We start from the raw sequence: 25,386 nt of genomic DNA on the forward strand, positions 1-25,386 counted from the left end.
TTTCCACTCTTTCGGTGATCCTGTGAATAGATCAGTTCACAGGAAATATTTATATGAAGGCAATGATGTCAACATTACATGGTGACTACAGCAACGTTCTTTTTACATTACAGTATGTCCTGCCTCCTGAGACACCACCCTACTCCCATCCGACAGGGAAAACTACACACTCTGAGGGACATGTGGGAATAATAGCTTTAGAAAATTCAGTCGCAGGCTGTGCTGAAACGTTCTAGTAATTTTCAAGAGTACATACAGTATGTGATAAGAGTCACAAACTGGGAAATTTTACTGCCAGTATGCCACCTAAATACATTCATCACATCAGCATGCTTTTGTTCTGGTAATAATAGTATCTGCCCACCATAAACCCAGCTGTGTGGAAACATTTCAGAGAGCTTTTCCCATTGTTTCATTTTCTCTCCTCTCGCAGCACATATCTGGTGAGAGGTCGTTCACCTTAGCACACCCTCTGGCTCTGAAAAGACATCCCATCAGAATATACTTCAATATTTAATAACTTTGAGTTCCCATTAAAATAATTGATTGTCACCGGCATATCAACAACCCTCCGACAGGTATTTTGCGTGCAGTGATCCAGAACCTTTTTTGGTATTCACTCCTTCTCTCTGGGAGGTCCGGGCCCACCTTCGTGAGATTCTGCTCATTTCTGAGTTATTAACCACAGCTCTTTAATCGTGTGCCGGCTCGGCGCCATTGTAGCAGAGGAAGCTCTGTTTAATCACCCAGATAGTGCTGAGAGATTCTTCCGGGCTTTGCACAGATTAAGAGAACATTACCTCGAAACGAGGGAGAGAAAATGGTCTATGGGTTTTTAAATACTCACTGGAGAGCATTAGCCTCATACTCTCTCTGTTCGCTCTCTCCGTTTGGCAATTTTCCTATTGCCTATATTTGTGCAGTGCCAGGCTTTGTAAACACTTTTTTGAGTATGCTGCTCCATATTCATGCACTTACACACACACACTGACACCTGTGAGCTGCTGTAGAAGGGGCCTTGTCCTTTTGAGGTTTGTTACCTTGCTCAGAGGAGTTGCTGAGAGAGTGTGGCAGTAAAAACCTGCACCCTCTGGGCCCTCATCTCACTCAGCATGTCCTGGAGCTGGTGTACAGTGAGATACAAAGTGAAAAAGTCCATGAAATGCAATATCTGTTTTTTTCTTACATTTAGTTCTGTGTCAATATCTCTTGTTGACAACTGTTAAATTTAGGATGAATTTCTGTCATGCCCTGATCCTGAATTTTTTTTTCCCAGAGTGCTTGAGGTAACTCCAGGTCTTTCCCATCAATGTCAGCAAGAACTTGCAGTAGAATTTATGCCTGCCTGCCTGCCTCTCTTTCCCCCCCCTATTGACTTCTCTTTTCCTCTCGATCTCTCCTCTCTTTAATGGTCAGCTGTTTGTCAGTGCCTATGCATGTTTGTCACATGATGCCCATCGTGCAGTAGCAGCCTGTTTTCATCCGGCCCGATAAAGCTTCTAACAGCATCCAGAGAGCTCAAAACAAAGGAAGGATGTAAATCTGTACAAAGGGCATATTTTGGATTCATCCCTCTGACTCTGGTAAACACCATCAGTGACCGGCAGTACCTCTTCAACAGTAAAGAGTGTGTTTTTTTTTCCAGAATAGCTAATGATTCATTTGGGTAAACAAGGTTTTAATTGTCTCTCAGTGTGCAAAGCCCTGACATTAGATGTTAAATTATAGCTATAAAACTCTGGGCAGCGTTGAGGTGCATTTCAGTGCCGAGCTGGCAGAGACTGTGGGATTTAAATCAGGATGGAGGTAAAGCTAAATGGTTGATTTTACCTTAAAGAAGGAGTTATATCATTACTGTTTTATTATATTTCATTAGATTAAAGTTTATGATGCTATCGCAGAAAAACATGCAAACCTGCAGTTTAAAACTCAATGCCAAGAAAGAACCAGAACACACATGGTATATTTGACAGGAGGGACTTTTTAGAGTCACTGCATCTAGGTCAGATAGATTTGAGGTATGACTTTGAAACACTCAAAGGTAAAAAGAGAGTAGATGCAGGGTTTTGGTCTGAGACCTTTTCATTAAAAGTGAATGAGCAGAGCAGAGAGAGCAGGCAGGTCTGTGCAGAAGAGAGAGGAGTGATGGATTGAGGCTCCCTGTCTTTTAGAGTGATGGCTCAGAGACAGAATATGTTACCCCTCCATCAGCCCTGCTCCTTCTCATCCGCCTTGCTGCTTTCTGCCACCACCCCAGCCTGCACACTGGGAAGGAATATCGATACAATATAAATAGGGAGGTTTTTACCCTTCTGCAACGTTCCCACCTCTTCTTCCATCACTCTAAACTCATTGAAGTATCCTCCATTGCAGTCGTATAGCAGCTTGTAGAAAGGTGAAACCGGTGACAACAGTAGAAGCTGAAGAGTAGAGGGTCCACATGAATATTTTATGAAGCATTTCTCAAAAAGGCCTCAGCCAGAAGGGCTCCATTTGTTACCAGAAATGTTTGGGATTATTTATTTAACTGACAGAATTGTGTGATAGTATCGTATGTGTACATGTACTTTTCATATTTCCACTCAGTGCCTCTATAAACTCATACTCCTCTACATTTTAGAATTGAATATGTCTTTTTACCCTTGCATTTATCTGACAGCTATCGTTATTACATTCTTTAAGAAAACAAAACATCAATTCAAGTCTTACATAGAGATGAATGAGAGGATCAATATGGCTAGTTAATTGCTGTGAATACTCTGCAGCTGTTAGTTCAGTATAAAGCCTGGAAAGAGGGGAAACAGATAGTCCGCTCTGACCAAACATAGGTGAATAATCTAGCACTCACCCTCCAGTGAAACCAGTGTGTGTTGTATATGAAGGATTATTTAGATACTTTAGAGAAACTCAGTCACTCAACTGTCTGTACTTAATAACCAGAAACGTTTTAACTCAGCCAATAAACTTATGCCACGCAATGTGCACTTTCTTGCAGAACATCAAAAAAGAAAACCTTTATCACTCCTAACTTTGAACATGTAGCCAGCACTCAGTGAGCTCAGCTTAATACAGAAAATATCCCCCAAACTTAAACTAAAGCCCACCAACCCTGTTTATTAACAGGACATTAATTTTTTATTTTTTTTTAGTATAGTTTTAAATCATAGACTGTATAAAATATGGACGTAGTATACGTGACGTCACCCATCTGTTTCTGAAGCACTGTTTTGAGGCCCATCGTCGGCGGCAGCCATATTGCTGCTGTCGAGCGATTGTGACTTAAAGAGGCGGGGTTTGAGCCTCCCAGCCAACAGCAACAGTGTTCCCGCCTGTCAATCAAGTCAGCTGTGCCTCTCATTGGAAGACTCGTAATCTCAACTTCTTGCAAATTGCTGAGTTAGAAAAAAATTCAACCCCCCCTTACAGTGGATACAAGCGAATCCTTGATGAACTGCAGTTTTAACACTCCCGCATTGGACTCCTATTTTTAGACCGAATGCTGCTGCTTGTTTTAAATAAGCTATGTGATGGTATTAATTCAGTCTAAGAGTTACAACATGGCAGCAATAAGCTATAACTGTTTCTTCTGTGGCCAGTGTTTATGCTAAGTGAAGCTAAGGACCTGCTGCTAGGTTCATACAGCAAACACATATCAATATGCTAATTTAAATGGCAAACAATTTTTAAGCATGAAGTAAGCTACCAGGCATTTTAGCTAAATCTCCACTCTGTTTCTAGCTTCACGATCATTTGTTATTACAATCCATCCATCCATCCATCTTCCTCCGCTTATCCGGGTCCGGGTCGCGGGGGCAGCAGTCTCAGCAGGGCAGCCCAGACACTCCTCTCCCCGGCCACTTCCACCAGCTCTTCTGGGAGGATACCGAGGCGCTCCCAGGCCAGCTGAGAGACATAGTCTCGCCAGCGTGTCCTGGGCCTTCCCCGTGGCCTCCTCCCAGTCGGACATGCCTGAAACACCTCCCCAGGGAGACGCCCGGGAGGCATCCTAACCAGATGCCCGAACCACCTCATCTGGCTCCTCTCGATCCGGAGGAGCAGCGGCTCTACTTTGAGCCTCTCCCGGATGTCTGAGCTCCTGACCCTATCTCTAAGGCTGAGCCCAGCCACCCTGCGGAGAAAGCTCATTTCGGCCGCTTGTATTCGCGGTCTCGTTCTTTCGGTCACTACCCACAGCTCGTGACCATAGGTGAGGGTCGGAACGTAGATTGACCGGTAAATTGAGAGCTTTGCCTTCTGGCTCAGCTCTCTCTTCACCACGACAGACCGGTACAGTCTGTGTTATTACAAATTAAATCAAAATGAAAGACCCTCTATAATCTAACTTTTCTATTTTATTAACTTTAGTCTAAGTATCACCGTCCAGATGACAGACTTCAGTTAAGCCACTGTCACATACATAAAGAGTGAACCTAGGACAAACCAAACTAACCATTTCTACAGCGAGGATTTAGAACTGGACGTCTACATGTGAATACCTCACATGAATTATTATACTTACTTAAAAAGAGCTTCCTCAGCTGCTTTTGAGCAGACATAATTCTGTCATGGTGAAATTTCACAATTTAAAAAGCTTTGCTCAAATATGTCTGTTAGCTTAGCACGTCTTTATCCAGGTCAACACACAGCATGTGGCTATTGTGCTTCTGGCCATATGAAACTGATTAAAATGTTTTAGCGTTGATTCCTTTTGAACTCATCTTAAACTACATTTTTTAATTGTTGGCATGAATAACTCCCCATGAAAATATTCAGGATTTGAATAACTGAGTTTAAGACTATACCTGGATGTACTGGAAGTCTTAGGTGTTTTTTTTCTTTTCTGTATGAAAGAAAGGTATCTAAGGGTTAGTAGTTTAATCATACATAACTAAAGAGGAGACAATGGCCCCTGGCGAGAAGTTTCAGCCGTTAGTTTGGTATATTCCTCTACTCTCCAGTGGCCAGTTTCACTCCAGTTGAGCTGCCTTTCCGTGCCCAGTTCAGGAAATTGGGCCTCATACTTGTGTTTCTAAAAATAGCTGCTTTATTTTACCAGAAATGTGGTGCTGGCCAATTACATTTGGCTGAACTCCCATCCTGCCTGGGGGGAAAGTGAAGCTGTTTCAAGAGCCAAACCGTCACTCAGTCGACGTTAGAGGCTTCAGCTGATTAGTAATTGCGTTTCCAGTCCAGAGCTTTTTGAAGTTTGTTAGATGTGGATTTTATATTTTGAGATGCAATTACCACTTCCTTTTTTGGGGAACAGAAGTTAATTATCATGGCTGACTTGTTGATGAGTGATGTCACTACCAGTGTGGTGACCTTCATGCTACAAGTCCATGTCTCACACACACACACACACAAACACATGCGGTTTCAAGCCTCACTTCGCATGAATGGCTGTGTTGTTGTTGTGTTTTTTTCACCAGTTAACTGCAATTAGATTTAGGATTGTCCACAATTAATCCGTTGTTCTCCCCTGGAGTTTCTATCCACTTGCTATGCTAACAATATGTCCTTCTTAATTACACGGTAATCGGCATAAACAAAGTGTTTATTGTTGTGTAATGAACTGTGGCTCATAGCGGAAAAAACGAGAAAATGGAGGCAAAGTGGGAAGCATCACGGTCACCTTTAATTCAGTGTTGCTTGCAGGGATGTAATGCAGTCGGTTTCCAGCTTTTCTCTTTCTCTAAACATCTAAAGTCGAACATTTCAGTCTGACATAAATGCTAATAGCTTGAACCGCTGTATATAGGATTTTCAGCCCTATCAGTCAGAGTCCATTAAGGGAAATGTCCGTAAATGAATGCTTCTCTGGCAGTCTAACCTATTTTGGTCCATATCTGTGTTTGCATTATGATGACTTTAGTTCATAGTATAACCACGTTTTAAATCAAATCAGTTACAAGAGTGTTGTTTGCTTAGTGTGACGGTGCTTCTCCTCAATTCTGCTGCACATAGAGCCCGCTGATAACATCCCAGAGCAATGTTTGATCTCTTCACGGCCCTGACAGCCCCGACACACACACACACGCTCACACACCTGCCTCTTCACTACCCATCTCACCACCCCTCTCTTCCACTTCTCATCCTCTGATACCCCAGATGAAGTCTTCTGCTGTCTTTGTGGCTGAAGATGAGAGGCGAGTGTTGCGCCAGATTGCAGTGATGCATATTATATAATTGACGAGTGCAGGTTTGGGGCTTCCCATCATGCGCAAATCCCAGCACGAATCTTTTATTCAAAGCAGCAGCGCGTAAAAAGAACTCCTCCTCGACCAGGTTTTGTTCTTTCAGCAGGGAGACTGATCCTTTTTTGTTTTATACAATGCTGAGGGTGCTGGGGTTGAATTCACAATTGCCATACCTGGGGTATGGACCTTAACCCAATTCACCTGCATGAACACACAAACACAAAAATCTATACACCGTGTGTCAGTCAATCAATCACCGGAATCTTGTCATTCAATCCTACAAAGATTATCTGATACGTCAAAGTGTTATCATTTACGGTATTTTTCGTAACCTTCCATTCATCAAACTGTGACAGGGTGTCTTTTTTGGTTTCTGCTATTAATCATTTTGAAGGACATGTGTAAACTTTTTCCATCAAGGTTAGATTTCTTCATTTAGACTTAACTTTCAGAAGCAGGCTGACAATTAAATAATTTGATGACTGATTTTTAGTCATGAATTGCAGACTGCAAGCAAAGGAGAACCAAATAACTGGTAAAGAAATATATTTCTGTTACTTTTTTTTTATTTCCACTACCTCCTATGATTTTTTATCAATGTAAACTCACAGTGGAGAAAATGTTACAAGGTCCAACTACCTCCAGCCAGCATGTCCAATTCTGAGTTTTTGTCCCTGAGCTGACAGAGTTATAACTCTGTGTCAGAGTAGAGATGAGTGGACTCAAGCAGCAAACTGAGATGGTTCAGGTGCTAACAGATTTCTCACTGTGCTAGAGGTCTTATTAACCTTTCTGCTCTGACTAGGGACTTTCTTTTCTGACCTATGAGCCCACCAGTGTAATGGGATTGACTGACTGACTGACTCTGACCAGGGCATCAGCACCTGCTGAGACAAGAGGCAGAGAGGCAGAAAGGTAGCTCTTTATGAGTCAGATTATTGCTTTATTCTGCTGCTTTCTCAGAGAAAAAACAGGCAGAGTGCAGATGGGATAGACACACTTGTCTCACATAGAAAATATTAAGCCAAGTACACTTGATTTCTTTTTTTCTTTCTTTTTTTTAGGGGGGTACATATTTCTGTTAATTAAAGAAATAAAGAAACTAATGATGTCCTCACCAATAAATAACCATGAGATAGTTAGAAGTCATAAAAGACTACGGTTCTCCATAGTCAAACATATCTTGTGGACTAGTTGTTTGGGAAGTTTCTGATGCATCACAGCTGGATTTTTGGAATTATCAAATATGTTTATTTTAGGTATTTGTTTATACAAACATAATTTTGTGTTTAAAGAGAATATAACTAGGTATGCACAGATACCGATATTGATACCTGGGCTTTGGTATCTGCCGATACCAACACTAGCCGATCCGATCCCGGTATTAATTTAACAATCTCTATTCCTTAATGTGAGGATGGAATCATGTTTTGGCAACTTCAGGCTTTTCTGACTTTGCAAACCAAAATAAAATAAAAAATTTTAACTGACAGTATCATTATTCAAGAGATTATAAATGTGCACCAGCAGATTGGTGAGTTAATCTTCATAACTAACAGATATTACAATTCAACTGTAAACCTCAGCAGTGGATAAGAAACATTACCACTGCACATGTTGCAGGTTTCCTGCAGAGTTGTTGGCAAAAGAAGCATGCACCTAAACTGCAGAGCCTCTGTAGTTATCCTCCATCATGCGCCACCTGGCAAAAATGCACAGACTGGCGGCACTGATGACGTAGAAGACGCACATGGCTGTTGTAAACACAGAAAAGCGTAGAACTGAGATGAATAGATCTGCCATATGGATCGGCACTATATATCGGCCCTTTGTCACCGATATCCGATCTAGCTTTTTGAGTCCGATCTAGCCGATATTCGATACCAGGATCTGATCGGTGCATCCCTAAATATAACCCTGTGCGGATCCATACTTTTCTTCCAGATAAAAGACCGTCAGTAGGTGTTCAGTCTAACATTAGGACTGAAGGAAAATGCAATGCTACTACCAGAAAAGCTTGCAATCAAAAAAATTTGAAGTTATTTAACCACCCAACAAAGTGATTTGACTATACTAAGCAAGTGCAGAAAGTTATTTGATTTTAAATAGTTTGTATTGTTTATTTATCCATTTGTATCTGTTATATATTCTTTCAGAAAAATATTGGATTGTCTCATTAGCACTTGAACCACACCATGTATTTAAACACAGTGCACATTTTACTTATAGAAGTGAGACATCCTAATTGTTTTATCCCATTGGGTCAAACTTTATGCAGATGATGCATTATTATACATTTTAAACACAAGGAGACAACTACCTCAGTTATATATGGAGGTTTATATCAGTTTGATAGATAGATGCATGACACCTGACTGTGTAGCATCATTCAAATTGGCATTATAGTGAAAGTAATGTCAGCAGTCTTCATGCTCGATCATGCCCCAGCTGCACCCAGCTCTCAGAGTGACCTAATTGGCTGAATCCCACCCAGTGTGTGTGGCCAAAGACACAATATAGAGGGCTAACTGACAAGTAGAGAGAGCTATGTAAAGGAGCTTATTGACAAAGTTGACCTACAAGAGGGAGGCTTCATAGAAAGACAATGTCCTGGTTTTTGCCTCCTCATGCATTATGTAAGAGATAATTCACGGTGAGCTCAAACAGGGCCTGTTCTCATCCTCTCCCCTTCTTGTGTCTTTATTAGTGATCCATCAGCCATCAAACAGGAGTCTAAAGTTTTGTGCTCTTCAAATAAACTAAAAGTAAGATAAAAATGTCTGTCGTGTTGTCTACTGATTTATAAAGTAACATTGTTTTAGTGCCAACAGGTTCAGACAGTGTTCAGATCGTGATGGTTAAAGGCTGTTTTTTTGTCCTCTCTGGAGAATCTCATATCAGACAAAGTGACAAGAGGTAGAAGAAGCTGTTGGGTTGATAGTACTTGAGACATCGTTACGATACCAAGGTTGTGTCAAGTGAATCGTATTGCTGATCTCTGTATGCCTGGAATGAATCAGTAACAAATTCAACTTTCAAAGTACCCTGCTGACATAAACAAGAAGATCTAAAACTGTGCACAGTCCAAAGAACAAACAAACCAATCAATTCCTCCTCCTCACCCTCATACCCCTCAAACTTCTAACGTCTCAGTGAGCTTTGTTACTTTGTTTTGGCAGGAAATCTTTTCATTTGTTTGTTTTGTATCTATTGATCCTTCATACTAAATTTACATTTTGAGAGGCGTAAAGCTTTGAAGAGGTCTTTTCTTCCTGTTCTAAATAGGAGAAGCCAGCCAAGGTCGGCCTTCTAGGTTGAGTTCAGAAACCCTGAAACCACTCTTCTTTTTCTCATGGTGCAAGTCTGCCCATTTGTCTGGACTAATGGTTATGGACTGTAATTTTCTTTTGGAATATACACAATTATCTGCTGCTCTCTGCAAGTGCAGTGGGAAATACACAGGAGGAGCGTTTGCGGTACAATGTGTCTTAGCTCTGCTTTCAGACGAACAATTACCTGGAAATACTGAGTTGCCAGGGGAGTCTGTCAGAGCACAGAGTGCTCCAAACCAGCTGCATTAAGTTTCTGCTTTGTGAGACTGTACTATGAGGTGAAAGGGAAGAGAAGAACAAAGGGAAATGGGAGAGAGAATGGATAACATGCAGAATGAGTGAGATGTAAATTCAAGGCAGAGCACTACTGCATCCTTTAGCTGCTAAGAAGCGACCAAAAATGAAGTTTGTAGATGTCGGTGATGACGTTTTGATTTTGTGATGGCTTAGGAGGCTAATATGCATCATAATTTATTCCGTAAGCTTTCATCTTCCATTATATGAGTGGTTTTTGCTCATCTGTGGAGCATCAACAAAGCCTGGATTTAGTAGTTTAAGTTGCAGACTGAGGAAAATTTCATTTCACTCTTTCTGTGGTCCGTCATTTTGAAATGCAATCAGCTGGGAAAATGAGTAACAGTCTAAAATACTGTGGTCCGGGCACCAGTATAGTTCAGATGGTGGCTTACATTTTCAGTAAGACATTAGTCAAGTCTATTCCCCAAGTAGGTACTAAAACGTCCCCTCCTGTAGTTGCATCCTGTGACTTGCAGTACTCAGATTTGGTGTATTTTTTCGGCATTATTCAAGGTTTTGAAAACTACACTTAAACATATGTTTTTCTTGCTAGAAGTCATATGTAAATGTTTTTGAACTTGTAAAGAATCAGGCCAGATGTTTGTAGTTGTCATGCTAAGCTAATATTATTTGCTACTGGATCCATCTTAACATACGAGAATACTAGTGAAATAGATCTTATCATCTAACTCTTGCCTAAGTTGATAATTTATTCACCAAAATGTAAAACTGTATCTTTGTAACAAAGTCCTCCCCCAGCATTAGATAAGTCATTTTAGGTGCCTAACCAAACCCTACTTTAAGATGCTGCAGATCATGAAACATGCAAATCATTACAGTAATGTTGAGTCATAAGTGTTCTTTAGGTTTGTAAGGCACTGACTTGTGTTTGGTGTAGCACCCTGACACTGGGGACATTTGATTAGAAAACACCACAACTGTCCCTTTGAAAATCTGTCAGACAAGCTGTTATGTCATTTTGGTTAGAGGTCCTGTTGGAGATTAAGCCACCTGCACAGTAGACTTTCATAATTAATGCTTCATCTTACATTTTAATTACCACATTATTATTTCATTTGCGTAGATTCTCAAACAGTCAGTGAGTGACTGCAATCACGAGTAACCTGGACACACGGAGGACATAAGAAATGACAGATGCACAAAAGCAGTGTCTCCCTATCCTCTTGGCCATTTAAATGTGACTGCAGCTCTTTGTGAGTGTGCAGGATCACTGACAGCTGAGGAAAAACCTTCATCTATGAAGCATTTCCCCAGACACTCAGCCTCTCAGTCAGTCAGTCAGTCAGTCAGCTAGCTAACCCTGGCTCTGCATACATTATTAATCACAGAATTAGACTGGGGCGCTCTCCAAACGATGTGGGTTGAAGGAGGACAAGTCGGGATAGAATACGCAAGTGTCTGCATAATGCACAGCAGGTGAGGTATCAGGAGCTAAAATGAAGCACTAATATTGCATGAGGGTTCTGCAGGCTATAACTCTCAAATGATGGCGGGGGCTCCGGGGGCAGTGCTGAAGATTGTCAACACGTGCAAATGAAGAGAGGAGAAAATGTAACCGACAGGGAGCTGTGTAAATAAATCTGAATGAATGTGGGTGTACTGTGAGTAAAAAAATCTATATGCGAGGCATGCAAACACATTGTCTATTTTCCTCTTAAGCTACAGTATGTAACAAGCTTCTTTACACCCATGTTTTCTATCTTCATTTACTTCTTGTAGCTTGTCAACCATTTTGACCCCCTACACTGAACCAATCGGCCAATTCTTTACTCAAGTATTGACAATTTACCAAGACACCTTTAGTGACAGGATACCTCAGTTACTACTCATTCAGGATCATAAAAGTTAGCTAGTATCAAACTCTTACAAGCTCAAAGGTGAGCTGATATGTTAAGTGCTCACAGCTGAGGGTGATAAACAAATATTCATTAATTCATATTTGATTGTCAATCTGATTTGCCACCCAAGGGGCAACCCTAAAATCCTTCACTGTGATTGGCTATTCGTCTTGTCTTGTCAGAGGTGGTAAAGTCAGCCAATTTTTGTGTTGCAAGTGTTTGCAGAGCCAGGCTCTCTGGCAGCTAGCCTGGTTGAAGCATTTGTTTGGTTAGGTGTATTGTGAGGTGGGTGAAGTTTCCCTCCAGCACACAGACAACAGCTCACCACTATACTCTTGTCCTTTACTTGGAGGAGAAAGCTCATCAGATGAACATGAGCCATTGTGTAACTTTACTGTGCATGGTGTTATTTCTCCTAGAATGATACTTTTTTTTATCTGGTGTTAGTTTCAGCTATTTGAAATTAAATAATGAGTAACAGTTCATTTTAAATGTCTGTGATTGTAACAGGGTTATTACATTTCTAAAGTAACCAGATACACATCTGGTTACCACAAATAATGGAGTCACAGTAACTTGTTAACTTGTTATATAATAACTTAAGCTGTTCCTCTTAAATTGTCTTTTTAGCTCTATATCTCTCCCCCACATGCTTTGTTTGTCATTGTGGGCTTCTATGGTGTAAAGCGCTTTGCAACGTCTGTTTTGATAAGTGCTATATAAATAAACGTTTTATTACTTTATTATAATGTGTTACAACACCAGTTGCAGCAAGTTATCATTTGTCTGTGCAATTCTATGGGCATTTTTTTCTTTTAGTACCTTCAAATGTTACTGTGGATAAAAATAGTCTCTTTGAGTCCTTGAAGAACAAGTCTGGATGATTTATTTGTTGGCATTCTGTAGTGTTTTTCTCATTAGGAACACAACATCTGAATAACACTTCCAACATTGGTAGTTAAAGCACATTGTGACGGAACGGCACCATCACTTAGATAAATTACCTTCAAAAAATGTCAATGATATTTTTGTTAAAGATGACATTGTTTAAAAATGTTGATATGCTTTAAATGTTGAAAAGAAATGTTTTGGTTAAACTTATGTAATTAGTGACGCCCAATGGGAGGAACCCCTGGGTTTAAAAGATGGCTGCCTTGGGCCCTCACTCACCCCGAAAGTCCACAGGATGCGTGTGCGCCGCATTATGGCTTGCGCCCTTGACCACAGGACACGTGTTGGGAGCGTAGTGTTAGCTCAGAGCTGGCAGGATCAGCTGGGTCCAGCATAGAGAGAACCACATACAAACAAAAGGTTACAGAGCCTTTCTCTGGTTGAATGTCCGCTCATTTGGATAGTATTCCATTACTTTTGTGCTTTAATCATCACTGAGTGTGCTGCATTATTATAAAGTTTCGTTTTTTGAAGGTTTAGATGAGTTTAATATTAATATTTCTGCTCTATCTTGTTGTCCAGTTACCTTCTGACAGTTATCATCTTAAAGTCATGTTGTAGTCGAACTGGATCACGGATATATGGCTGTTTGTAGCTTACATCCATTCTGATCTAAACAATCTTTAGATCGGTCGGGAGTCCGTATATGATGTTTTATTTTGAAATTGGCTGATGTTTCATGCGATCCTTGTGCCTGACTTCCTGTCCAGTTCGTTCTTTTCTGTGCATATTGACGCGTGCTGGGAGCGTACTCCGTTGAAAATAGACTTGAAGCGTATCTCTGGCGGAACGGTGCAGGGGCACGCTCCTGAGAGGGATCTGAGACACACCGCAGTGCGCCTTGTGGACCCTAGAGCATTGACTAGAATGGGAACGTATCGGCTACGCAGTGCACAGCGCAGCCGATACGCAACGCAAAACATCCTGTGGACTTTGAGCTTCAGTCTTGTCTGGCTTGCAAAGAAGGTAACTCACTGAGCGGTGTTTTTCCAAATACTACAGTTTTTTTCCTATCGTGATTATGAGTAATTATGGACTTGTGCCGTGTTTGAATTTTGTTTGTACATTTTTGTAAGCAGCACTAATTTTTTTGCACTTTTTTGTAAATATTTTAACTGCAGTTCCATCAACCAATGAAATTCCACCTATTTGTAATTTTTCCTATTCCGGCTCTGTGTTATGCAAATAAGTGAGTGGAGAAAAGAATCTTGTGACACACATGCAGTATGAGAGTGGAGATATAAGAGTTGTCATTTGTCATTTGTGTGTGTGTGCTCACTTTATACCTTAATGGGGTGCACCGTTTAAAAAAGTCTGGATCTGTACCTTGTCCTCCCACTCCCAAACCTGCCAAACCGAAGGAAAACTCACTCAGGAGAACATCCCTTTATGTTACAAGAATAAAAGAATAAAGATAATGAATGAAATGTGTATTATTAAAAGTACTGCTGTGAGCTGTGGCTTAGGTAATTTCAATTCAGGAGCGCTGTAAGGACTCATCCAAAACTGGAGAGAGAGACACAGAGAAACGAGGTGATAACTAATACAGCCAGGCTAAGCCTCAACCTTTGATGTTTGTACCAGAAATCCAAGGGTCTCAGAGCCTTTCTGTCCTTGATGTGAACACACCCAGAAATCCCTGGAGAAGCCAAAATATTCTAATCCCAGAGCCAGCTCAAACCTGGAGAGGAAAGTTGACTTTGTATTGATTTTTTTTCCCTCTAACTCACTGTGGGGGTCGTCTGATCATGGTTAATGAAACATTGCATTGCTTCACAACTCACTCATGCATATTTGGCCTCCAGTCAGAGCTGCATCTGGAGGTACTTATCATGTGGAGAGCAGCCTATACATTAAAGCTTAAGCAGGAGTTCATATTTCTGATTTTCAGCATGAATTCATGCAGTTTCAGGTCGTAAAAGGTCAGCTGGTAATATTTGATGCTTGAGGTTTTCACAGGGATGTTGTCTTGGTTTTACTCCAGGAAAACCAGTGAAAAATGGATGGAAAGCAAAGTAATACTTTATTTTTAAACATCAAGAATTAATGTGAACCTGGATTGCATCTTACGGCTAATAATCTGATATGAACTGCATATGAACTCATTTTGGGAATTTAGTTTTTTAAAATACATTTTTATCCAAGAGCAGAGCGCTGCTTGAAGTATGAGGCAATTTTCAAGGAACAATTACATTCTTTTAAACCCATGTCTTGAAATGAAAATTGGCTTGCGAGGACACGTGTGTGAGGGTGCGTTTGATTTCATCATCAGTGACATCTTCAAGGGTGAAGTCGATCCAGCGGTTTCGCTTTCAGGCTTTTGTTTTCTCAGTCATCAAAGGCAGCGGAGCGTCCAGACAGGTTGATGTGTATGGCGGTCTGATTCATCCCGTGGTATGAAGCATCAAAACCAATTTGCACTGCAGTATTGGACACTGGTCTTTAGCTTTCTGTGTGCCTGTGATGTCTCTATTGCTGAGGTGGTGCAGAATGAATACTAAGGTCAGGCTGACATATTGGTTTGTTGAAAGTATTGAGTAAGTGTTGCCTCATTATTAAAAATCAGATATTGGCCAGACAACCTCCTGCTTATATATGTAGTGAAGAATTGATCAGATGACATGCTCTTTATGTGAAGCTACTGCCCTGAAATAATTCTGGTTACTGTAGCAGCAGTCAACATCAGCATGTATAGTACTTTTGTGTTTTTGTTGTACCTCGGCTTTAACAATAGCAGCTCTAGGGGAAATATTGGAGACTAAATCTTTTGTAAATTGACCTCAACACAACTGGTATCCAGGGGCACAGTATGAGACAAAAAAGTTTGAAGGGCCCTTGACTGGAAAGGGCCCTGAAAAGTATTTGAACATTTGTGGTAGTAAAGTGGTGGGGCCCAAAGTGAATTTTTTCAAGGGGCCCCAAAATCCTTGGGGACGCCCCTGCTTGTATCTGCAGCCAAAACTACATGACAATGCATTTGTGAAAAACATGAATTAAAGCTCCTGTGACATTTTTTCAGCTGATTAACAGACAGAAATCAATAAGGTGCCCCTCTATGAGCAACAAAGCCAACAATACCATCAGCAACAAGTCTGACTTTATCTTTGTGGTCATTTTTAGTGCCCGTCATTACTTCCATGGGGTCATTGTTGAACAAGACCATTAATTACACGCTACAGCTGAAAGGGCCTTTGTTTACATTCTTAAAGGAAAAGATAACATCAAATATGATAGCTACAGGGAAACAGTATGAGATTGTTTGTCAGGCAGCATTTGTATGACCAGGTCATGATCAGCAAGGATATAAGAAATACTGCTTTGTCCAGAGGAAGTGTAGAGATCAACACAAAAGGAAAGTCACCAAACATGCAGTAGCTTCAAGAAGGAACTTTAAGATTGACACAAATCCTAATGATCCTAATTTCCCCTGACAAAGACTTCCAAAGCTGGGAACCCTTTATTATAGATACAGGTCTTCTTCATAAGTAGTCAGGGTTTTATTAGGTGTTCTGTGAAGCTAGAATTGATATGGCCTCAAACACAATCAGTCACATTGTGATTCAGTTTTGAGCCTTACTGATGGTCACTGAAGTTAGGATGAAGTTATCACCCTTTCATGTTTGAGTTATTGCAAACAACAGAACTTTATGAGAAAGGCCTTTACATGAATAACTGCAACATGTTTTGTGCAGGATCTAAATAGAAGCACTGGTACTCCTCTAAACAGAGGAGTTAACTTAACTTATGATGCCATTTTGGATTAGAGCTTCTAGGCATGTATAGATGATATCATCCTTGTTGCAACAGTTACTGGTTGGACTCCCAGCCACTACCCTTTGCTGCATGTCTGCATGTCTTACTCACCACACTTGACTCTCTTCAGCTATCCCATCTAATACAGGCGAGATAACTTTAATAGAGAAAATGACTCATTTTGAATGTGCTTTTGGAGTGAAGAGAGAAGGACTAAACACCCTTGGACTTGAAAAATTCAAGAGAGCTCTTAGATGTCTAACCACAGGTTTTAAATGTATTGACAGACACTCAAGTGTTTTATGGATCAGCTGGATGAAGCAGGGATGGCAGAAAACTGAATTTCTGCTTTTTTGTTGTTTAGCAGAAGAAAAGTGGGGAAGTTAATGACAGTTATATCAGTAGGTGGTTTTGGCACACAGGGAAGTTTCATATATTGAAAAGAACATGATCTTTATATTTCGCAATGATGTCCTTAAGTGAACAGAGAGCAGTAGTTGACCTGAAACTGAGCCATGTGGAACACCGTAGTTGATGATCAGCAGAGAATGAGCAGCCATGGTGTGCTGTGGATGAGAGTAAAGCAGCATCAGATTACAGTTTCCACTGTTGTGATCATTATTTAAATGTATTTGCATTACATAAGAGCCCTATATTTACAATGCACTGTCAGCAGGATGGCTGGATATTTATTTTCCATGTGCTTGTTTTTTCATCCATAGGTCTCCCCGGGTAGACTGAACAAACGAGTCGACTCTAACAGATCTACGCCTGTCCTCTGTCTACTTGCGGTCTGACGGCACTCATCAACATCAAAGGTACGCTCGCCTCCCTCTCTACACCTCCAGCCTCCTTTAATCACTTTGTTCAGCTCATCATTGCAGTAATTACATTCCCTGACAGTTTTTTTTATGGTTTGCAAATGCAAGACTTGACTTTCTCTGTTATCTCTCCTCAAGGGAGCCTCACTTCACTTCACTTTGTCGTTGTTGAGGTGCCTTGTATGATTTGTATTTCAATACATTCAGGAGCTTTTTCCTCAAGGAAATGTGCTCTGATTTCAATAATTTACACAGCTGAATTAGCTCAGGTAAATGTCAGTTGAAAAGCTGTTTTAGTTCTTTTCACAGAGTTGAGTATTTTAGAGCTGAACAGGAGAGGATGTCTCTATCGGTCAATTTTCTAACGACAGACTGATCCGTGTAATGGAGTTTTTGAAGTCTGTCACTCGTTGAGATAAAACCTGAGACACCTTATTGCAATTTGGAAGTCTTATGTGCTCCAAAGGACTTGCTCTATTTGCATTACCGTGCTTTAAAACTTAGAGACATTTTTTTGTGCTTTATCATTCTTTCAGGAGTATGACACATGTAAGAGCTAATTGAAATATTAACAGGTGTTCTTGTTTATCAAAGCTTTGCTCAGTGCTTTAGCATGTTCAAAGACACTTTTTCCATGTCTTTGGAATCACCATCAAACACAATAGAACTATGAGCTCGCAGTTTATCAACCCTGAACCTTGACCTTCTTACTGTTGGCTGCTTATGATATAAAGACTTAAGCTGATTCACAGTCACTCTTAAATACTTGAGATAAAACCCAGGAGTATTATGTAATGTTAAGATTGAAAATGAAAGCGAAACATTTTGTGTGTTACAAAGTGTATCAGTATCATTAATAATAAAAGAGCTGTACCATCTCTTTGAATAGAAAGACTTGTGTACTTATTATATATTATTGATTTGCATGTATAAGTGTGTTTGTACAGGGTCGGGTGCGTGTGCTTTTGTCAGCTTTTCCAGGCATGAAATCCTCCAAACACACACAGGGAGGTTGATCAAAGTGAGGATGAAATAAAATATGGATGGTAAACAACAGCTGCATATCTTTTCTCCTAGCAGTGAAAGTGATCAGCTATGGACTCACTAAGCTTTGCTTATCCAGGCATCACTCAACTATTCCCCCCTGGGCATTTACAATCGCTTTTATGTTACTCAAAACCACACACACTGGCATCTTAAATTGAAGGGTGGCTCATTCCTAGTGACAGTGCATTATTTTTTATGCTGTGTTTAATCTTTTCAAAATGTTAGTCACTTACTCGGTCAGCTCAGAGCTACTCTGAATATTAAATATATTGGAAATGACCAGAAACCTCTGGTTATAAGATAGCCTATATGTTGGGCTGATCAGTCCAATCGCCATAAATATACACACTGCCAGTCAAAAGTTTGGACACACCTTCTCATTCAATGTTGTTTTTTTTATTTAAACATTTTCAACATTGTAGATTAATACTGAAGACATCAAAACTATGAAATAATCTGGTTTTGCCATTTGGTAGTGTATATCTATTTTTTAAGTTATATTTTTGAACATTTTTGCCTTTAATGGATTGGACAGCTGGAGAGAGACAGGAAATGTGGGGAGTAGAGAGAGGGGGAGGACATGTAGTGAATGGTTGAGGCTGGAATCAAACCTTAAACCTCTTTGAGGAGGTCTATAGTCTATAGTTATGATGTGCCATAGACATGTCCGTCATCAAGTTATGAGAAAAAGTTTAGTTTTCATATATAAGACAACTGACTTTTATGTTGATGAGTAGTGTTTTCTCTTATTCTAACAGCCCCCAAACTCATAAAAACTGTCCTCTTGTTGAGCAGAAATTCCCAACACTGCAGATTGTAACTCTGATGAATCACTTAACCATCCATCACTCTGTGAGTGCTTTGACATATCGGACAGCTCAGCCAAGTAGAAAATTCTCTTAAGAGCCTAAATAAGTGGCTCTGAAACAACAGATGAAGGCAAAGTACTGCCCTCTAATTTGGCAGTTTTCCTTTTTGACTTTGGTATTATCATCAACATCAAACATGGTAAATGAAAGCTTGCTTACCACTATAACTACCACTACCACGCACACAGTAGGAGGAGGAGCAGGTGCTTTTAAGTACTCATTTGTGCCACTGAGAGCTTCGTCCTCAGATGGGCATCAGATGTGTTTAGACAAGGAATTAATTTTAGCACCAATTACAGCCTTCGGAAGGGGGCAAATTGGCCTTCAGGGGGGAGGAAGGACCCCCCACCCACATAGTCCCTAATCAGGTAAATGTTTCTAACTCAATATCGGGCACCGATGGTCACACTCAATTATATTCATCCTATACCTCCCAATCTGTTCCCTTCACCCCATAATAACCCCCCACTCAAACCTCGGAAGACCTCTGCCACATGGTGCTTCCTCTCAGGGTGACCTCTGTGTGAGCTGGAGTCTTTTTAAATCCTGATATAAGATAGAGATTAAACAACTAAACCTTTAAGGTAAATACTTTGTTGGAGAACGTAAGATGAATGAAGATACTCAACATCTTATATTTGAAGCTACAGTCTGCAGCAGGCTAGCAAAGCTTAGCACACGTTGGTACAAATTAAAACACACAAATTGTTGTTTCACTTCTGATTTTGTATTGAATAAACAAGCAAGATATGACATGCTAGTAGCACAGCTGTAAAACTAGCTTGATATCTTAATTAGTTTAATTAAGCTAGCTAAGATAGTTAAGTTAATCATCTGCTGGAAATGGCTTTATATTTAGCTTCTTATTTTCTTATTTTCTTAAATGTAAAACAGCTGCTGTAAAGTCATTAAGTATCTATTTCCTTGTCTCATTTTAGTCTCACATACACAGCAGGGCATGAATTGTTTAACACCACTTCCTACCTTTACAGGACTAGGATGGCCTTGAGGTTAAAGCTGCATTTGGCATTTTTCCACACTGGGGATTTAAAAAAGCAGCGAGAGATAACAGCTGTAAATCAGGCTGCATGATGTCAGCGGACTACAAACACCAACTGGCCCAGCGTGTGATGCTTTTCACTAGAGGGAAGCTTCAAAAACAGAGAGGAAACCAAAGACAGAAGAAAGAGAGAAGATCAAGTGATGGTTAGTTTGCTCAAGGCTGAAATGTCTTCAAATACACATAATAAGATTTCCCAAAATAGCCAAATCACCAAGACTTTGTTTTATGCAGATAAGACATGTTTTTTTTATATGGGTAGTATCAAACATACTGAGATAGAAATAACTCTTACTGCTTGCTCATTTAAAGGTGTTCTTGAAAATAACATCACTTAAATGCTTGCCAGTTTACTACCTAAAGCAACGTGATGGCAGAGGGACTTGTCACTGGAAGATTTGTTTCAGGGGAGGACCTGATAAATGAGGTGCCAAGGATTTATTACCGCATTTTCCAGCAAGCCTTTGAAGTGAGCGTAGCTGCATCTCATCTGCCGATCCACACTCAAAACTGCAGCCACGTGTTTGTGTGTGGATATATTTATTACTGTGCTATTTTTGGAGCTTAGGGTTTTGTGCTGAAGTGCATTTAGACTTGAGGAAAAGCCTTGCAACAGCACAAGTGAAGCTGGAGGTGCTGCATCAACTCCACTCACCGAATATAAGAGTCTGTTTTTTCCTTTTAATTAAAGATGTTTACGCCTTAAGAGAAGTCAAATCTAACACACTTTGTGGAATTAATTAAACATTGACTTTTTTTTCCCCCCTGCATGCCTTTATAGTTGTAATTCAAGATTTCATCTCTTCAAGATAGGACTCACAAGTGTATGGCTTTAAATGTGCATTCCTTGGCGGTGTTTTTAACCCATCTGACTCAGGCCATCAGAAAACATCTGCTGAACCAAAGCCTGAAAAACCCGGGCCTGTCATGGGGGCAGAGGGGAATTCTTCAAATGCCCCTCCCTGTGCTATTTAGAGTTGGCCCAGAAGTTGGTGTTTAATGCTAAGCTGTGGGGTGTAGCTGACATGCCTGCCATATTATTCCCTTTATGACTCAGGAAGCAATGGCTATGTTGCCCTGCAACCCTCCAGAGACGTGAATCATTAGAGTCCGTCATCAAGTATGTCCAATCAACATGGCTTATGGCCCTGTACTGCTGTTGGTTATCTCAAGTAGTGGAAAGCTTTCAAAATAGACAAGGATGCTATTTTTGTGAGGAGTGACTCCCACAACTGTTTCCATTTTGAAACTAAATTCCCAGCTGGTGACTGTGAGAAATATTTTAGGGGAATGATGTTTCTAAATGGTAAATTCATGATTTGAGAATGAAAAAACCTGACTAAGTAATGTGAGATTATGTTCCCACATATAGGTAAAGATAAAAAAGGAAGCTTTTCTTTCATGCGCACAGAAGTGGAGTTTAACTTTCAGAACACGGCTCCTCGTCGTGTTTTACTTTGCGAGGAAGAGTAAAGGAAGAGTCGTGTCAGACAAGACTCCGCTCCAGATAAATAAATGATCAGCTCGCCACAAACATCAAAGAGGGATTGTGTGCTTCAAAGGGAATGGGAGCAAAACACTCGCCAGGTCCTATAGTGAAGAATGAATCCTGTGTATGTTCACACACACGCTTACGCACACAGACACACATGCTCTGTTTCTGTAATCCAACCTGTTTGAGATTCTAATAGTTGCATCTGCATTGATCATCCCCCGCTGAGCCAATCCAGTCATCCTTAATCTTCGTCTGTTTCAGTGACAAGATCTGCTACAAAGTACCCATAATGCTTTGCCAGAAAATTCTGGTGCAAAAATAAGAGCTTACCCTGTGTTTCTGTTGTATAAACCTGTTTCCTAATCACAGTATCTTAGACATGATGCACATTAGGATTCATCTCAACCGAGTGCTGCACACGCTTTCCATTTACGATGCTGTTTATGTTACTGACTGGCCTAAGTTCATTGAAAGACAGAATGTTATCGGCTGCCTAGTGTTGTGATTTTTCTCCATTTGACTGCTTGACAAACATGTCCTGAAGTCTCTGAATAAACAATCCAGGCCAAGGCCAGAACATCATGTCATATAGAGATTCAAAAGAACTCCTCACCCTGCCTGCAGGATCTGGGAAAGAAGTTGCTTGGACTGTATAAAGGTGTCAACTAACAGATTTTGTAAAGTAGATCTGGACTGAACTGCTTTAGAGATGAGCTCCATGTTGCCTCTGCTCACTGCAGTATGTCTCCTGTATTCTTCCAATGTTTATTAAATGCAGATGTATTTTTAATGCACTATGTCTCACCAAGACTGATGCAAAATATATTGATAGCCTGTATTTCCACTGTATGACCACTCCAAAGATTAGAACTGTGCCAATATTTGGCTGCATTCCCTTATGTATATACAGAGGTAAAGTAAACATGGAGGTCTGAGTCGTGGATTAGTGGGTAGTGAAACTTGTATTTGAGCAATAAACTGTTGAGTTTTCATCCTTTAACATACCTTTTATACATTTTTACAGAGCCACATTTTTGGCAACAATCCTAACCTGAGCTGGGAATTGAAATTGCATGCCATACATGAATTTTGACTTGCCAAAGCCACGATAGTTTTCAAATGTTTAGGGTTAGGATTAGCTGTTGTTGCAATTCCCGGATACATAAACCATATTGACCCAAACACAAGATTGTTTTAGAAGAATGTTGGATTGTCTTACAATCAGGGTCAAGATTTTCGAGTGCCAGTACGTTCACTACAGTGCCATTTAACTCATAACCACAGTGCCAGGGGGATGAAAAATTGAGAGCCACAGGGATCGCCCCCCAAAAAAGTGGCCCAACAGCAGACCCAGTCGACCAACAATTGAGGCACTGAGTAACTGAGTTACGATGCATGTTTTCAGATAATGGTTCATCAATGCAGCAGAGGCACTAAACAACTGCTGAGCAGCCAAGGAATATGGTGATATTTGGAAGATAGCGAACTCAGAAGACCTTAAGAGGCTAATAATTAGAGATAATCTTACAAAGTGGTCGCTCCCAAGAGATCTACAGAGAGTGTATTGTATGTTACTGAAACACAGGCTGAAGGTATGCTCATTATCAGAGCGGTCATCCAGTCTTGGCTGTATCCATAGAGAGGCCTGTTTTTTTCACAGGGATGAATGACCTAACAACTTATTAACTACAGGTTATTTTCATTTCATATAGTACCACAGTTTCTTTATAAAAAGTATTTTCCCCCAAATTATTCATCAATGGGGTGGCCTTTACTCCGGGCTCAACATGGTTTACATAGACAGAACAGTTAGCTCTAAATGCTGTAGGCATACAGTATATAATTACAATGTTCAACATTTCTGGTGACATAGTTTAAAAGAGAATTCTCAAAGATATATTCACTTAATAAGATTATACCACTCAGCAGAAGCAGTGATTTTTTGTGAATTCTTGGGTTGGGTGCCCGGGAGTAACGACTCACTTGCTCAGGTTAATAATTCAGCCTTGAAAGTATATTTTAAACAAGGAAAACTTCAATTCAAGCATCCTCTTGAGGAAAATCTGAAGTCTCATAACCAGCCATGTTTGTGTTGAACTGTACGCTGACAGTACTGTGCTAATTCACAAACTTTTTACTCCAGTTTTGTCAGACTTTGTTTAAAATCAAGTCAAATACAGCCCAGTCAGAAGACCCATATCCTGTTTCTTGCTTTACGTGTCAGTATTAACCTCTGTCTTCTTCTCTTTTGTCTTTCCCTCTGTTTTTCTGTCCTTCTCTCCCAGCTCTCTGCTCTTCTTGCTGTCTCATCCTTCTGCTCCTGTTAGGGTGGGGGATGTCTGTTTTCTAACACCTCTCAGCCTGCTTATCTAACTAGGTCTGTATCGCTGTGGATGAGTATTTCCAACCCCATTTGTTATTTTGCCGTCACCCCCCTTGATATCTGGCCTCCATCAGTTATGGATATCAGTCTGTGTGACAGTGACGCGCTCTGTGGCTTGCTGCTCTGAAATCCTGATTGTTTATGATAGACAGTGTATGTGTGTGGCCTGGCTGTCCGTATGGCTGTGTGGAAAGCTTGCATGTGTTGGATTCGTGCCTGCATCAGTGCTTGTGTGTCAGAATGCATTATGGCTCTGTGCATGACTATATCCAATGACAGCGCCATTCCTCCACGCCGGCTATTTGTAGGGCTGAGATCACTCCTTTCAACCTTTGGGGTGTCCAGAAACTTTGTTTTTATGAGTGTTCATTTTGCCATTTCATTCCCTTTGTCGTACTTTGAATTGGCGGATCATGTTTCCATTTTGTTCCAGAAAAACTGTATAGAATTCTGTCTTGGCTGCCAGGATTGTCTTAATTACGAGAAAGGCTCAAACTTCAGAAAGCAAAAAGATAATTGGCACCCAGCAGAGCATCCTCATTAGTTCTTTGCTATGCTTGGCTTAAAGCATCAGACACTTTTCCATGCAGTCACTCTTTGTGGGGCGACTTTGAGCTTGTCCCTTCAGGGTATTGGCTGGAGAAACCGCAGTCTAACTTAAACAGATTTGACTCGAACAAGTAGACTCTGTGCTGTGGCCCGACCTCCCAGTCATCCAGTCACTCTCCTAATTGTTCCATTTTGATGTGTCATGTTGGTCATTTGTTTGAGGTGGTAAGATCACCCTCTTGGTCCCATAGACCCAGGAGGCATCCCTTACAAGAGAATCAAAATACCAAAAATGCAGTCATAGCTTTGTATAGACAATACATTAAGTTTTGGTGGTTAACGTAAGAAGAAAATATACATTTAAAGCCACAGTGTGTGGAAATGGGTATATTTAGCGATATCTAGCGGTCAAATTCTAGTTTGAAACACCCCCTCTCCTCGATGAAGCAATGTTGGCCTTGAGGACAAGAAGCTGCTGTGATGCACGAAGAGAATGATCCTCCCTTTGTCAAGATATTGACAAATTATTTTGTGCACATAAACTACCCTTCTTCTTCTAACTGGTGCATTTCGGATGGTCAGTCGCTAAAGACAAAAACTCAAATGTTGTTAGTTTGTCCATTCTGTGCTACGGTAGAAAAGAGGTGGTTGAAGATTGGGGCCTTCATAAAGGGGGATTTTAGTTAACAGAAACAAACAATGTTCATATTCAGAAGATTGAACACCAATTCAAACATACACCAATAATACATTTATATTTTTCAGAGTTTTCC

At 40.5% G+C, this 25,386-nt stretch overlaps 1 protein-coding gene across 2 annotated transcripts in view; it reads left to right on the forward strand.

Annotated features, from left to right (window-relative positions):
* arvcfb (ARVCF delta catenin family member b) overlaps window positions 1–25,386 on the forward strand; it is a 290,685-nt gene that overhangs the window by 105,021 nt on the left and 160,278 nt on the right. For both annotated transcript variants that reach the window (XM_034691879.1, XM_034691870.1), the window contains exon 3: window positions 17,112–17,207. The gene's annotated coding sequence lies outside the window, so the exon portion shown is untranslated. The remainder of the gene's footprint in view (window positions 1–17,111; window positions 17,208–25,386) is intronic.

This window comes from Notolabrus celidotus, chromosome 9, assembly GCF_009762535.1.
Source record: "Notolabrus celidotus isolate fNotCel1 chromosome 9, fNotCel1.pri, whole genome shotgun sequence".
Classification (NCBI taxonomy): domain Eukaryota; kingdom Metazoa; phylum Chordata; class Actinopteri; order Labriformes; family Labridae; genus Notolabrus; species Notolabrus celidotus.